This window comes from Lycorma delicatula, chromosome 7 (assembly GCF_047948215.1).
Source record: "Lycorma delicatula isolate Av1 chromosome 7, ASM4794821v1, whole genome shotgun sequence".
Lineage (NCBI taxonomy): Eukaryota > Metazoa > Arthropoda > Insecta > Hemiptera > Fulgoridae > Lycorma > Lycorma delicatula.
Window position 1 is genome coordinate 112,332,667 of NC_134461.1, and position 15,445 is coordinate 112,348,111.

The 15,445-nt window shown below is 28.4% G+C and overlaps 1 long non-coding RNA gene across 1 annotated transcript in view; it reads left to right on the forward strand.

Annotated features, from left to right (window-relative positions):
• Positions 1–15,445, forward strand: part of LOC142327725 (uncharacterized) — a 499,223-nt gene that overhangs the window by 231,099 nt on the left and 252,679 nt on the right. Inside the window, exon 2 of the long non-coding RNA XR_012757074.1 lies at positions 14,385–14,568. This is a non-coding gene — a long non-coding RNA (uncharacterized LOC142327725). The remainder of the gene's footprint in view (positions 1–14,384; positions 14,569–15,445) is intronic.

Below are 15,445 nucleotides of genomic sequence, written 5' to 3' on the forward strand. Positions count from 1 at the left end.
CTGATCATATATGATCGTTTTATTGTTAATTTTTAATTTAAAGATTTCTGAATTTCAAGAAACCTTTAAACGGAGTTGAATAACATATAACATTGGAAATTTATCCAATTAAACATTTATTTAGTAAATATAATATAAAATTGGCTATAACTACAAAATTACACTAAAAAGGATTTTTAACAGTAACATAGAAGAAAAAATATAACGATAGTAGTGGTATAAACAAAGTAAAAAATCCCTTTCGGCACGACGGAAGGCGGAGGTAGATATCACCAGTGCTAAGTAGGGGATAAAAAAGATTTCCTAAAAAAAACTTCAAATTTATCAATACGACAATGGTTACATGTGAAATAAGTTTCACATTTTTAGCATACGACAAGCCCCATCTTCTTACAACTTTGGTCATCCCTTGCCCTAAGGGTTAGTCATATCAAAAGTTGTTTCAGACAAAAGTTTTAGGTAATGTTTAGAGGACTAATGACCACTATAAACCGATTCAATACTGTGTCTCTTAAGGGAGGTATGATTTTTTTTTTGTCTTTTCCCCATCTTTTTCACCCCCTGAATCAATAGTTGTTGATATAAAGAAACTTTACTTACATACGTTTCAGACCTTTATCCAAACAATAGTAGGAACTTTGAACGAATTAGATATTTTTCTTAATAAGAAAGTTATAGCAATATTTTTTTTCCGAAAAAGCTTCCCCATTTCCTCATCCATAGTCCGCTTTTGCCCATTAACGAATTCGATCGAAATTCTAGGTCCTTATATTTTAAGTATCAATTTGAAAGTGATTGGTTCATAATTACGGCAGTTATCGTGTCCACAAAAAAGTTAAATATATATATAAAAAAACTTTTGAACTAACAGTGGTTTTGGGGGCTGGGGTTTGTAAAATGCGAAGATATGTCGAAATTTTTCAAAAGTCGATATCGACTTCTGAAAACTTCCGACATACTATTTACTCATTACTATAGGTTTCTTATGAAATCTACCTAAATGTAAATACAATACAGCACACATTGAATAAACGGGAAGAAAATTAAAATAAAAATATAATAAACAGATGAGACCTTTTGAAAATAAAAAAAAAGATTCTAATTGTGCAACTTACTTAATAAAAGAAGGAAATACCCCAATGAAAATGTAAGGATCAATGAAATTAATTCATATATGTGTTAAAGAAAGAAGAATGAACATTTTAGTAAATCTAAAACGTTTTGACAAAGGAGTGGTTTCAGAACGCATCAATATATAATAAAAGAATGAATCTAAAAAAATAAACAATACTTAACATCGAAACTATAGTGATGTTAGCAAAAAAGATAATAGTAATTATTATCTTAATAAAGACAATTTTTATAAATTTATTCTTGTGATATTTCATAAATAGAAATGTAGTAAATCTTTAAGTTGAAACAAAAAATGAAGAGTATAAATATTTGAAATAGCAGTCATATAATTGAAGATTTACATAAATACTTAATTGAAACAGAAAGTACATTTAATCTACATAATTATTTAAAATCTTAAGAAAGAGAATTAATAATTTAGCATTCCTATTCGTCAAAAAGACTACAAATAAAACGTTTCTCGTAATCTTAAGATAAAAATTCCGGAAAAAAAAATTAAAAGGTTCATATTCCAAGATTATTTCCATGCTTTTACAAGGGTAAATAAATATATTTTTAAGAGTCTGAAGCGTCCCATTTCATGAAAAATAGTCTCTGACGCGTTTGAACCCGCCTTCTACCGTACGTGATTCGTCAGTTTCATGGATATTTCTATCTTCTATCGGTAAAATATTTATTTCGAGGTTCAATCTATAATTTAATATTCAGTCGTAATAAGGGATTGACATATGTTACAATTCATATGAGCTGAGTCGGATGACATTACTCGCTATGTCATATTTGCACCCACTACTCAGAATTAGACCTCAGGCGGGATTAGTCTTTCTTCAATTAAGTGAAGAATTTAGTTTAAACCAGTTTTATAAACCTCGTAGAATTAATGTCTAAAGGATTAAAAACAACTCACATTTTCAAGAATATTAAGTGTTTTAAACGCTTATTATAAAATTTCGAATGTAGTAGTGTTTCTTATTGTAAAGCCTAGCCACTCGTTAGTTTTATTTTTCAATATACTTATAACAGATTCGGCAAAATAACCTCCCAGATTTTTGTTTATTACAACACGGACACAAATGTTGTGGGAAGGAATTACAGTTTTCAATATCAGTAGTGTGTGCCTTTGCAGTTTTAGTTACGATTAAGATCATCAATAGTTCTTGGTCGGTGTTTGACGACATCAAAAAGAAAAGTCACAAGAACGAGATCTACCGAAGTTGCAGGCTACCTGACGTCTCCGTATGAGATTAAGTGTTTTGGAAACATTTCTCTTAAAACATCTGTTGATCTATAAATGCTTACAAAACACTTAATCTTGTTATACGAAGACGTCAGGTAGCCTGCAAATTCTTAAGATCTCATTCCATGTGATTTTGTATCTTTAGGACTACCTGAAATCCAAAGTTTTCAAACACTGATCAAGAAATTTTGATAATCTAAAAGTTGCTATTTGCCAAGAAATTAAAAAAAAAATATCGTCGCAAATGACTACTCGAGTGATGAAAACCTTCAGAATTTAGTTTCAGTTGTCTGTAATTTTTAAAATCACGTAAAAACTGTATTTTAAACATTTTCTTTTAACAAAATAGAGTTCTATATAGCATTTTACGTTTTCTATACAATGCTGAAAATATGGGTGATTATTTAGCCGCATTCAGTGTTTGAAATAAATTAAACATTTCTGTTAATAACCATTCGTAAAATTCCCATACTACTACTATAAAAAATTAATAGGCAATTGTTGAAGTACTGACGAAAATAAGTATTATCTGAATATTTAAAAAGATAAAGGACATATTAGAGAGACTTTTGGAATTGATATAAATATAACTAGACAAGAATTGTGTGAAATTAACGACGTAGACCTACAGAAGATAATAGCTTTTGCAATGCGGTTATATTTTTGCATAGGATTCTGTAATAAAATTAGGTGTAAACAAACTCTTATACTTGCATTAATATATATCCACTGGAATATGTAATTCAGGTTCAGTAATAGATTTTGCACAATTATGTATTTTACTTATTAACGCAAGGTAAAATACATATTTAATATTTGTTTTCTTTTATTTTTGAATTTCCGTACTTACTTTCAGTATAAAATTAAAATCTTTTTATTTTTAAATTTATTTCTTTTATTTACCATACGCTTCAAACTCTCTAAACGACAAATATTATTGTTCGAGAAAAATACTTAAGAATGTTGTTACGTTTTTCTTTTCAAAGAAAGCATTTTATCTTTTCATAACAGGAAAATACATTGAAGTTGACTGTTATATTCAAATGTTTTACCTCCACTAAATTATATTTACTTGAATTAATTTAAAAACAAATTAATGACTGTTTCTTTGTACGACGAAAGAATGGGTCTGTAAAAGTAAATTGATGAATAAGTCATGTTTCCTAAACAGAATCACTAAAAAACTGACTTCATATTCTGATGTAATCATAAAAAATATAATAATTAATCATAAATAGATGAAACCTCATAGAACTGATTAAACATAACCTAGAGTCTAGAATATTTGATTTGAAAATATTTTTTCAACCGAGAATTTTTCAGTTATTCAGAACAAATTAAATATATTTAAAAATTAAACTAAGCATTTGATTAATAAAATTGTATAAATTGAAGTTCCAATTATCAACAGTTTTATCCGAGTACTTTCAGAGCCGTTATTCCATCATCAGGGATTTCTCATAAGATGTTAATTAAAATTCAAATGTACAGAGTGATTCAAAGAAACGGGAAATTTAAAAAGTTGTGTTGGTAGCCGTGGTCGATTGGTACCACTTGATAAGTGGGGCCAGCCTCTCTAACTTAACCTGCCATTTAGTTATCATGGATCCTTGGAGTGGTGCGCAACATGCATTTGCTATCAAAGCGTTTTACAAAAACAATGACAGTGTGGAGGGAGCGCGTAGAGAATTTCGCCGTCATTTTAATCTGGGACGGCAGGATCGTGTTCCATCAGCAAATGCAGTTAAAACATGGATATCTAATTTTGTGGAAACTGGTTTGGCAATGAAAAAGAAACCTCCAGGCCATGAGCGAACCGTCCGTACACCACAGAATGTTCAAGATACTGTCACACGAAGTCCACATCGATAAATCTCTCAGCATCTTTACAATTGCATAGTTCGAGTGTTCGAAGATTGTTAGTGAAGGACTTGCAATTCCATCCGTACAAGTTGCAGATCGTTCAGGAACTGAAACCGAACGATGCAGTTGTGCGAGCACAATTCTATAATGTAATGCTTCAGAAGATAAATGATAACGAAGAGTTTGTTCACGAACTGCGGATGTCAGACGAAGCGCATTTCCACCTCAGTGGAGTTTTTAACAAGCAAAATTTCAGATACTGAGCACAATAAAATCCTACGCAGCTACACCAGCGTCCGTTCCACAGCCAGAAAGTGACCGTGTGGCGTGCTATGTCATCTTACGGTGTTATAGGCCCTTATTTTTTTGAGGATGACAACAGTCTTGCGATTACAGTGACGTCGGCTCGTTACGTAGCCGTGCTTGAAACCTTTGTTGTGGAACAACAAAAGAGATTTCCACCGATTCTTAACACAGCCTGGTTTCAACAAGACGGAGCAACGTCACATACTGTACGAATATCGATGGCAGCTGTACGCCGATTGTTTGGACAACGTGTCACGAAATGGTGACATTAGATGGCCTCCCAGATCGCCTGATCTCTCAGCTTGCGATTACTTTTTGTCGGGTCACCTTAAAAGCAAAGTGTTCCACAGTAGACCTGCTACAACGGAAGAACTGAAGGCAAAGATCCGAGAAGCAATTGCGGAAATTCCAGTTGAGATGTTACGTCAAACCATGAACAAAACGAAGAGACTTCATGAGTGTTTACGTATAAGAGGAGGTCACCTGCAAGATGTCATCTTTAAAAAATAAACTAAAATGTATGTATCCTAAAATGGCAACATTTGTACAATTACATAAAATAAAATTCATTTTCTAAAAAAAATTTTTCATTAACGTTATTTAATTTTTTAAATTTCCCGTTTATTTGAATCACTCTCTATAATCATATTTAAAATAAAAATTGTTGCGTTCACAATAGTCGGTCGTCAAGAAATAAAATTAATTTCTACGTCAATAAGACTGTAACGTCATGTCCGTAAAATGCTTACGACTATTATCTGTAGTAGTGTAATAATAATAATATCTAATTATCTAAATAATTATAAATATTATCTAAATCTATAATAGTATAATGGTAATATTATCTATAATAATCTTAAACATCTTACGGATATGACGTTACAGTCTTATTGACGTACAAATTAATTTTATTTCTTGACAACCGACTATTGAGAACGCAACAGTTTTTAGTTTAAATATGATTATACATTTGAATTTAAATTATCATCTTATGGGAAATCCCTGATGATGGACTAACGGCTCCGAAAGTATTCGGATATATATTTCTAAAAAAAATTGTTTGTAAGTAGATCTTTATATACAATATTTTAAAATTAATTTGTTAGTTTGTGATGCTACCTATTTATGTAAGTCAAACTAAATACCAGTATACCGTAAATCAAATAGAAATAACTGGATTTCCTAATAATCTACAGAACCTAACTGGGTTAGATTCTCGTGTATTATTACAACTATTGTAAGCTGTAGCATTACTATCGTAGTTAAATGCTGTAGAAGACTTAGGTTGACTGCTACAGTGAAAAATGTAACATTTACAAGGCTGCTATACTTATTTTACTAAAAATATCCACCAGTGCTGCCATTTTTTTTTTTTCAGTTTCAATGGAGGTGTTGTTATCCTATTAATAATTTTTGATACTAATTTCACTTTGCACCTTTACTTTTTGAAATCTTTAAAAATAAAGTTGAAACATTAATTTTTATCTCATACCAACAGTGGATAGCGAGACACCAATTGATGTTTCAGAATGTTTAACATATTTTAATTGAATTATAATATCTTTTACTTACTAACAACTGATGGTATTTATTTTTAGTTCTACAACTCCAGAGTTGTTTGTATACTATTTTTATTAATTGCTATACTTTTTTTAACATAAATTACTAAAAGTCACTCTCTTCTGTAATAAAATCACATTTTGCTGATAATTATGCTTTAAATTGAGATTTTTAAAGTAAATTTTGAATATAATATTTTTAATAGTACTTGGTATTAAAATATAACTAAACTTCGTTTGTAAACAACTAAAAGTAATTCACATTTTATTAATACACTTTTTAATTATATTTATTTTGTTTTATTTGGTGATTTTCAAAAATAAACATTCTTTAATTTCAAATTTAAAGAAAAACATCTGTAATACATACAACAATAATATACAGAATTTTATCTTTAAAATTATATGTAATTTGGTACAAAAAAATTAAATGTAAACAATGATATTGCGTCTTAAGTGTGACATTAGATTGAAGATATCATTTGATATTTCATAGCATTATTGGATTGCGAAACTGAGATGATGTCTCATAGCAATAATGGATGAATTGAGACATTATTTGATGACTTATGGCAGTCAACCTGTAAAATATCTTATGCTGGGAAAAAATGCGTGCAAAAAATAAATCTATTTGACAATTTTAGTATCTTTTTCGTAGTGTGTTTCTCAGAATGGTTTAGTATCTGATCAGGTCTCAATAACTTACAAAACTGATAGCTTATCGTCTGAGTACTAATAATCCGTTTATGAATTTAAATCTTGTGTTTTCTGATCCTAAGCATATCTGCTCTGGTATGTTAAAGTATGAAGAAAAATTGAAGTTTTTGTTAGCAAAAAGATAAGAAAATCATTAATTTAAAGTTAAATTATTACAGTAGAAACTGATTGTATCACTAGTGCAGAAGCTAAGTATAAGTGAAAACTTATCTATTACCACATTTAATATAATATATGAAAGTGGAAAAGTATTATAAAATCTTTTATACGAGTATTAAATCTTTTTATTCGGTAATTTTAAAGAAAATTTATAAAATTAATATTTAAACCTGGTAGTTTACTATGGTAGTACTAAAACAGTTTTAGTAGTACTGTATTCTAAATTTATTTTTAAAGTAACAATAATTTCTAAATAAAATAAAACTATTAACTATATAGTTTAATAAGAATAGTTTGTTTGTAACCTTTGTACTGTTGTAAGAATTAATAACTTCATAAGGCTACAATCTAAATGAAATTTCAAAAAAATCGAACTTTCTTACTAATGACCAGTCCTGAAAACTTTCAATAAATTCCTCTCTCGCTTTAACGTAATGTTACGCTCACGCATATGTTGACAATGTTCTGACGTAATATAAGTCCTTGATTAGCTCACAGCGATATTTTGTTTCGGCTATCGATAGAGTGGATTTCAATAAATAAATTGAAATCTATCCTAGTGTAATTAAATGTTCTATGAGCCTTGATAATTTAAAAATAATTTATGAATTTTAGCCGAATAATTTTTTGGTAAGAATTTTACTATTATTATTATTATTTCAGGTTTATTTTTGTACAATATTATTTAATAAACAAGCGTATTTATTTACTTTTTTATTTACACATGCATATAGGTGTCTCCATTTCATGGTTATTTAACCTGAGAATCAATGTAAATTTCTCGATGTAATTATTATTATTATTATTAAATAAATAAATACCTCATAAAATAATGAGTTAATTAAAAACATCATTAAAATTATTTTAAAAATAATTTTAATATTTACTAACAAAAATTTATAGTTACAAAAATATATTGAAAGAAGTTAAAAAAAAAAAAATCTTGGTAAGCTCTACTGAGAGCTTAACGATATAAACTTGCCCATTGTTATAAACATCCTTCTTCATATATAACCGATTAATTTGCTGTACTCTGAATAATAATAATAATGAACTCTTAGTCAGTGAAACGATGAATAATATTAAATTTTCTGGAATAATTCCCAAAAATCTACCATATTATTTAACATTAAAAAAAATGATCGAGCGATATAACTTCCCTCTTACTGCAGTGAAATATTAAACACTTCTTTTACCAAGTATAAAATTCTATCAGAAAAAAATTGTGTTCTTCAGAAATCAGTAAAATTTGAATGTTTACACTGGTCTTAATAATTAACCCATACTCTATCTAACACACATAAAAATATAAAATACTTTATAATTCGCTGGTATATCTAATAACTAATCGATTTATATCTAAGAAAATCATTGAATATCTAATAATGAGGGGTGTAATTCGTTTAAATTATTTTTTATAGCACTGATATACTTTAAGTACACGGATATTCCACTGAGCACGTAACTATTAAACATTTTAATTAAAATTGAATAGTTTCGAATAAAGATTATAAATTTCTATATTCTAATGTTTAACTCAGGCTGTTAATACTTTTACACAGGATAATTCTATCGGGATAATGTTATATTATACAAAACAGTCATGTAATTTGTCTACTGACACGTAAGATTTTATGTTATCAGAATAGTGTTATTTAGATAAACAGTAATCAGACTATTCTATTACTTACCCGTATTACTTATTCTTATTATTTATCCTAGATTTAACGAGAAAATATCTGACAATAAAGTTGTAATAATTTTGTGGTATTGGTTATTTATTCTTAATCAAAAAACAATAATGTATGAAAAATAATGATAGATGAAAATAAACCAAAAAAAAAACATATTAAAATTAAAAAAAAATACTTTTAAACTTTAATCGGCTCCTTTTTGAGTCACTTAGATATTGACCCCAAGATTTTACTAATAGATTGTCTGTCTCATATACATGAGTCTGTATAAAATTTCATCAAAATCAGTTTATCTAACCAAAAGTTATTAATTAAGCTTTAAACACACCAAGTCACATGTAAGACATTATCCCCACGTTTTTTTGTGTTTTTGGGGGTCCCTGGGTAATGAAACATCGAAAAACAAAAAAAACCCATAACCCATTTTTTGACTGATTGACTGATTTCTCGCAGCTTAGCTCTAGAGCTATGATGCCAGGAAAGTAAAAGGAAGATTGAAAGGGTAATAATTATATTAGATTTTATTATTGGTGAAGAGTTACATTTTTTGTAGTATAAAATGTGGTGAAGCTTCAGTAAAGTAAGTTTAACGTGAAATAATAAACGTTTTGAGCTATCTTAAACAGTTTCTGTTCTTTATTTACCGCAAACAATTTCTTATTTGCTTCTTAAAGATAAAATTTATTATCTGTGTTTATTTAATAACAATAAATATCATCCCCGTCTTGTACTGATTTAATTTTATACGTTTATGAAAAAGAAAACATACATAAATGATTAATAAATTTTACAAATCATAAATATGCCTTTAAGTTATAGTTCACTAGTACTTATTAGTTCATATAAATTGATTGTTTACCCATTATATATATCTGCGACCAGTTTCTCTCTCTCTCTCACTCTCTCTCTCTCTCTCGCTCTCTCTCTCTCTCGCTCTCTCTCTCTCTCAATCTCTCTCTCTCGCGTGTGTGTGTGTGTGTGTGTGTGTGTGTGTGTGTGTGTGTGTGTGTGTGTGTGTGTGTGTGTGTGTGTGTGTGTGTGTGTGTGTGTGTGTGTGTGTGTGTGTGTGTGTGCTATCAGATTGGTCTAACGTAGCTTCAGATGTAGTGCAATGTAAGTGTAAATGTACCGGTAAACATGTAGTCTGGACATACTCGGGTCTACCAGTCTTGACACGTGTGATTAATTGAAACCCAACACTAATACACACCGGTATCCGCAGTCCAGCATTCAAATCCACATAAAAGCAACTGTATTTAAAACGACTTGGAAAATAAACTGATATTGTGATGACGAGTTAAATTACTAGACCACTCACTGTTCACCCATTATCACAACATAATCATACTATATAATTCATAATATAGACTGTTTAATTAATAATTTTGATTGGCTGCCTATCGTTAGTAGTTTAATTTTTATATGATATGTTATCTTATACTAAATATAATAATAAATCGTTTATATTTTTGTACTTTACTTTATTGGGTCTGAATTGTTCATTTTTGTTTATTTTACTGGATTTGAATTATTTTTCTTATTTGATCTAAATTGTTACAATTATAACTAAAGAATTTTAAGTTATAACACTTTTATCCTTTATCGTTTGTTATATTTTATTAGGAAGAATTATGGGCTGGGCTCATAAGTTCTGTAGCCCCACCAGTAAGTTCTGTAGCATCAAAAATCAAGAGTCCATCATACCATAAAATTATCAAGGAGGCAGTAAGTCCTTATAATACGTGTCCAATTGATACCTAACAAAAACTTGTCCGTAAAGTATTAGGAAGAAAAAATCAAGGGTAAGAAAAAATAGTGGATGGTAATAAATAATATTTATTGGTTGTTTTGATGTGGTCAACAGTATTTGTTTATTACTTATTTTAATTAAATTATACATTGAAAGGTAATCGCACAGAAAATAAAATTTACCTAATAAAGATTAAGCAAAATAAATCTTAGGTAAAGGAAAATTGGTTAGAAAGAAGTTACTTGTACCCATAAATTAATTAATTTGGTGATCCTACGTTATAAAACTGCATTGTGAATGATTATAACTATTTTTTTTTTCAAAATTAACCCTTCAATTTTTCTTTTTTGTTTTTTTTATCATTTTTTATTTTACTCGGTTTAACAAATGAGATTTGACAGAATTTTTAAGCTACAATTTCCTTCCGAATGGAATGAACTAAAAAAGGATGTAATATAGAAATTTTACGCGTATGAAAAGTGTGAGTGGCATTTGTTACCTCCGGATGAATGACAGATTTCAATTATCTACCCTTCTGCCACAGGTCTCTGTGTAACTTCAAACTTTTATCTAAAAATTTTATTATTAAAAATGTTAAGAGGTCGGAAGCAAATATAGAATACAAAAAAAATATTAAATATTGCACTTATATGTACCTCTTCCAAATTAGTATTATGTAAAAATCCTTTAAAACTCTAAAAATATATTTGATTTTTTTTTTTAATTTTAATGTTAGCTTGGACTTTTCAAAGAATATCGATATATATATCGATATAAATATATATATATATATCGTAAAAATTTTCCTTTTGTTTTTAGGTTGATTCCTTTATTTTTGTTTTTATTTTATTTTTTTTTTGTTTTTTAAACTTTTAATTAATAAAATTATAAAGATTACAGTTTTAATGCTAACCGTCGTACTTTTATTGATAATTGGTTATAATTTCCTGTGATCTGCTACTTATTAGGGAATAATTTAATTATTAGTTTGGTCAGAGTTACTTGACTTTCAGGATTAATGAAGGTAAAACTTTATTAAGTAGATCTCCTCCACTCGTTTCTTCTGCAGGATATTGTTATAATAAATACCTTGTCTTGTCCAATATAATCTTTGAATTAATTACTATTATGATATTATATTATTAAATTAATCCATTAGTAGTAATTCATCAATTAATTTTCAGTTTTTTGACCTCTTATAATTGGAAAATATTATAAAGAAAACTATATTTTTTAAAATAATTTTGCGTGAATTTTGTATTAAAAATTAATGTCCGGCATAAAAAAATTAGTTTTTCATTCATCAAATGTTAACGAATTCTTCACTGGAATAATTATTATAGAAAGCTAAACTTATTAAAAAGAAAATTATAATAGTTTTTATATTTATTTAAGAATTAGTCTAGCAGATTTGAAGATAAAATTTCAAGATAAATTGGTAAAAATTAAATAAAATATTATTTTTAGATCAAACTAAAAAAAAATTTAATAATTTCAGAGTATATTTATTTCCATTTTTTTTTTTTTTCAAGTAACCATTATACCTTCATCATTGATTAAACGCAATTGTTTCTTATCGAATTAGAGTTTTTGCGTTTAATTTTTTGATTGGAAAGAAATTTACAAGATTCTGTAAAAAAGATTTTAAGTTTCATTTTTTCAAAAAAAAAAGTATCAAAAGTAATCTGCTCTGATTTTCATGAATTATGTATAAATTTATTTTCTTGGTTTTCGTATTTCTGCTAGTGACGTTTTATACTGCGTTAAAAATAACATTTAATAGATGTATCTTTCTACGAATACGTTAATCATTTTTATAGTAGTTTTATTCAGTGTGATTTTCATTCATTTTAATTATTTACCTTGTGTTTTCATGCCAATCGGGTTTTAAAAATGCGTGATTCCGTCGTGAAACACAAACCGGAAAATCCTTAAGTAGCTCCAAAAAAAAAAATAAGCCATGCATATGTAACCTTAAAACAAGATAACCCTAAAACTGCAGTAAGAGATATTGCTAAGAAAACAAATAGTGCAACAGATGTTAGCGAATTAACAATTTTTAATTATATAGATATATATATATATAGGCTACTGCATAATTTTATTTTTAAATTTCGATCAAAATACTTAAAAGAAATTAATAAATGAAGTAGATAAAAAATTACTAGATAAATTTTCGACTTAATTAAAAGTAAATGTTATTTTTTGTTCGTTGAATTATTTGATTAATTTGTTGAACTGTTGAATTATTTATGCTTATTAAGACATCGTGAAATGTATCAAAATATTACTTAAAAATCTACTGGTTGGTAGTACAAAATAAAAAATATGAATCCAATATAACAACTGTTTAATTTTTTTTTAATTATGTTAACTATGAGTACAAAATAATCAAAGAAGAAAATGTTTTTCTTCTTGAAAATATCCGACGTTTTTCCAAGAATAACACATTATAATCTTTGTTTTATAGCAACAAATCCTAGCTCTTCTTTTAGTTGTGAGAAATGCAAAAAATTGAGTTCATTGGAAGGTTTAGGCAAAAATAGTCAACCTTGAACTTATTTTAATAATATCTTTTAACTAATACTAGCGTTTTTTTTTGCAAAATCTTTATTCTTAATAATTTTTTGAAGATAAAATTTTGAATTACATCACCCGGTTTTTATGTAACATACATTATTTTTTACATTACTTTTTCATTTTCTTAAAGAAAACATTAACTTACTATGAGATAAAGAAACAAGTATAACCGTACATTACTCCAATGTTTGAAGTGATAAAAGTGATAGACATTCTGCGGATGAAATGTGAAGATATAAAATAAAGTCACTCTTTCTTATATACGGTTCATGAGATATTTTCTTCAGTTATATATATATATAGCGTTGGTATTCGTATATAATGTTACTGCTCTTTATATCAAACGAAAAATGAAAGAAAATTTAAAAAGAAATGAGAAAAATGTTATCTCGTATTTATATGTGATTGCATGTGCGTTTGTGTTTTAGTGTAAGTTTTTATACGTGTGTTACTCGTACATACGTTTCTGCTCCAGTATCCTAAAAAAACGACTTTTACTACACAATAATCAAAACGGTGGAAGATGAAATAAAGTTAGATTGATAAATGGAAATCCAGCTTTCATCGGTTGAAGAACAGTAATTTAATTTTTAAACTGTATCTTTATAACTATACTCCAAATAAGATTATCTACGACAATATACCTTGTCTGAAGTACATTAAATTTATAAATTAAGAACAGTATAAAAACTTACTGTTTTTGAAACCAAGACCTTATCACTTTCCCTCCGAGATGTTGTATCTGTTTAAAACTAGTTAAACCAGTAAACACTCCGTACGGCCAGACCATAAAGTCACCTAATCGAAACGATAAGGCAAACCAAGAATATTGTTTCTCTGGAAATCTTGAAAAATCACTGATCATGTTATCTAATAAATTGATCGTCAAATAATTCGGGTGCCGATCCAAAAGATTTTGATACCGTAAGCTGACCAGAAAGATTTCCTGCCGAACGATTCGCAACTTAAGATCATTAGATCTATTACTTATGTATCAGGGTACGTAGAGCATTTTCTACAGTGATTTTGTTTGGTAGCGTTTAAATATGTCAATACTGGAGTAGCACGGTGTACCCCAGAATTCAAGCCAGTAAGTCCAAATAAGTTTCAAAACGGATTTATATATCAGTAATTTACTTTCTGCTGAAAGCCGAGATCTATATCCTTTCAGCTAGTACATGTGTTTAAACTTCAGATCCAACTGTTTCCGCTTAGAAGTGATATGTTTTGCCCAAATAAGTCGTCGATCAAGATGAAAACCCAAATATTTACAGTCTTTAGATCTCGGAATCGGAATATTGAAGAAAGAAACAGAAGGACATTTTTCTATACGAAGGGTGAACGTGACGTGCTTTGATTTTGTTTCGTTTATTTTTATTTTCCAGCATGTAAGCCACGATTGGAGGAGAGTGATATAATCTTGAATAAAACGAGACGCAGTTGTCGGATTTTTGTGGACAGCAAGAATTGCAGTATCGTCAGCAAACGTTGCAACTGTGGTATCTGCCGTAATTGACAAGTAAGCCGTAAATAGAACATACAAGACGGGCCCGAGACCGCTTCCTTGAGGTAAAACTAGTACAATTATTATTTTTTAAATGCACATATGTAATGATATATACATATATATATTTTTATATATCAAACTAAAAGTGTGGTACTTTTTTTTTCAGTAATTCAGCAAGTACAAATTATATCTCAGTAGTTTAGGCTGAATCATTATTTCACTCCCTCGTGCAAATTCAATTATTGTTTTATACGTATATCTATATATATCATATGTACTGTAAGCTATCACTTGTTTTCCGCCGTAGCATGCTAATAATAAGCAGTTAAACCTTTTTTGAATCTTTGTTATTGATGTTTAATAACAATAACATCGAATGTAATCCTTCACACCTTTATTCAGTTCAGTGAAAGAAAGTATTTCTGTCTGTGTTATCGTGTTACTCCATAATGTGCGAATCAGTTTTACAATTTATTTTTAAAATATTTAATGTTATTTTCATTAATTTTAATTTCCTTTTGCTTTTGTGCCGATCGGGTTTTAACAATGAGTGATTTTGTCGTGAAACATAAACCGAAAAACTCTTAAGTAGCTACGAGAAAAGAATAATCAGCAACGTACACATGAATTATTTTTTATGTAAATAACTTTAAAACTAGGTAACTTTGAAACTGCAGTCTGAGACATTTCTCAGAAAGCAAGTAGTACAACAGTCGTTAGCAAAAGACAGTTTTTAATAATAATAAAGAAACCCAAATTTGATGGTAAATGTGTATTATTGAAAGCGTGTGAAACGATTGAAAAGATGAACGATTTTATTTTACTATAACCGCTACCAGAAAAATGTTCATTCGTTTTATTTCGATAACAAGCTTCCCAACTTGAAAAAAATATTAAATGCCGTAAATTAAATACAGAGAGCAGCTTATCCGGTACTGA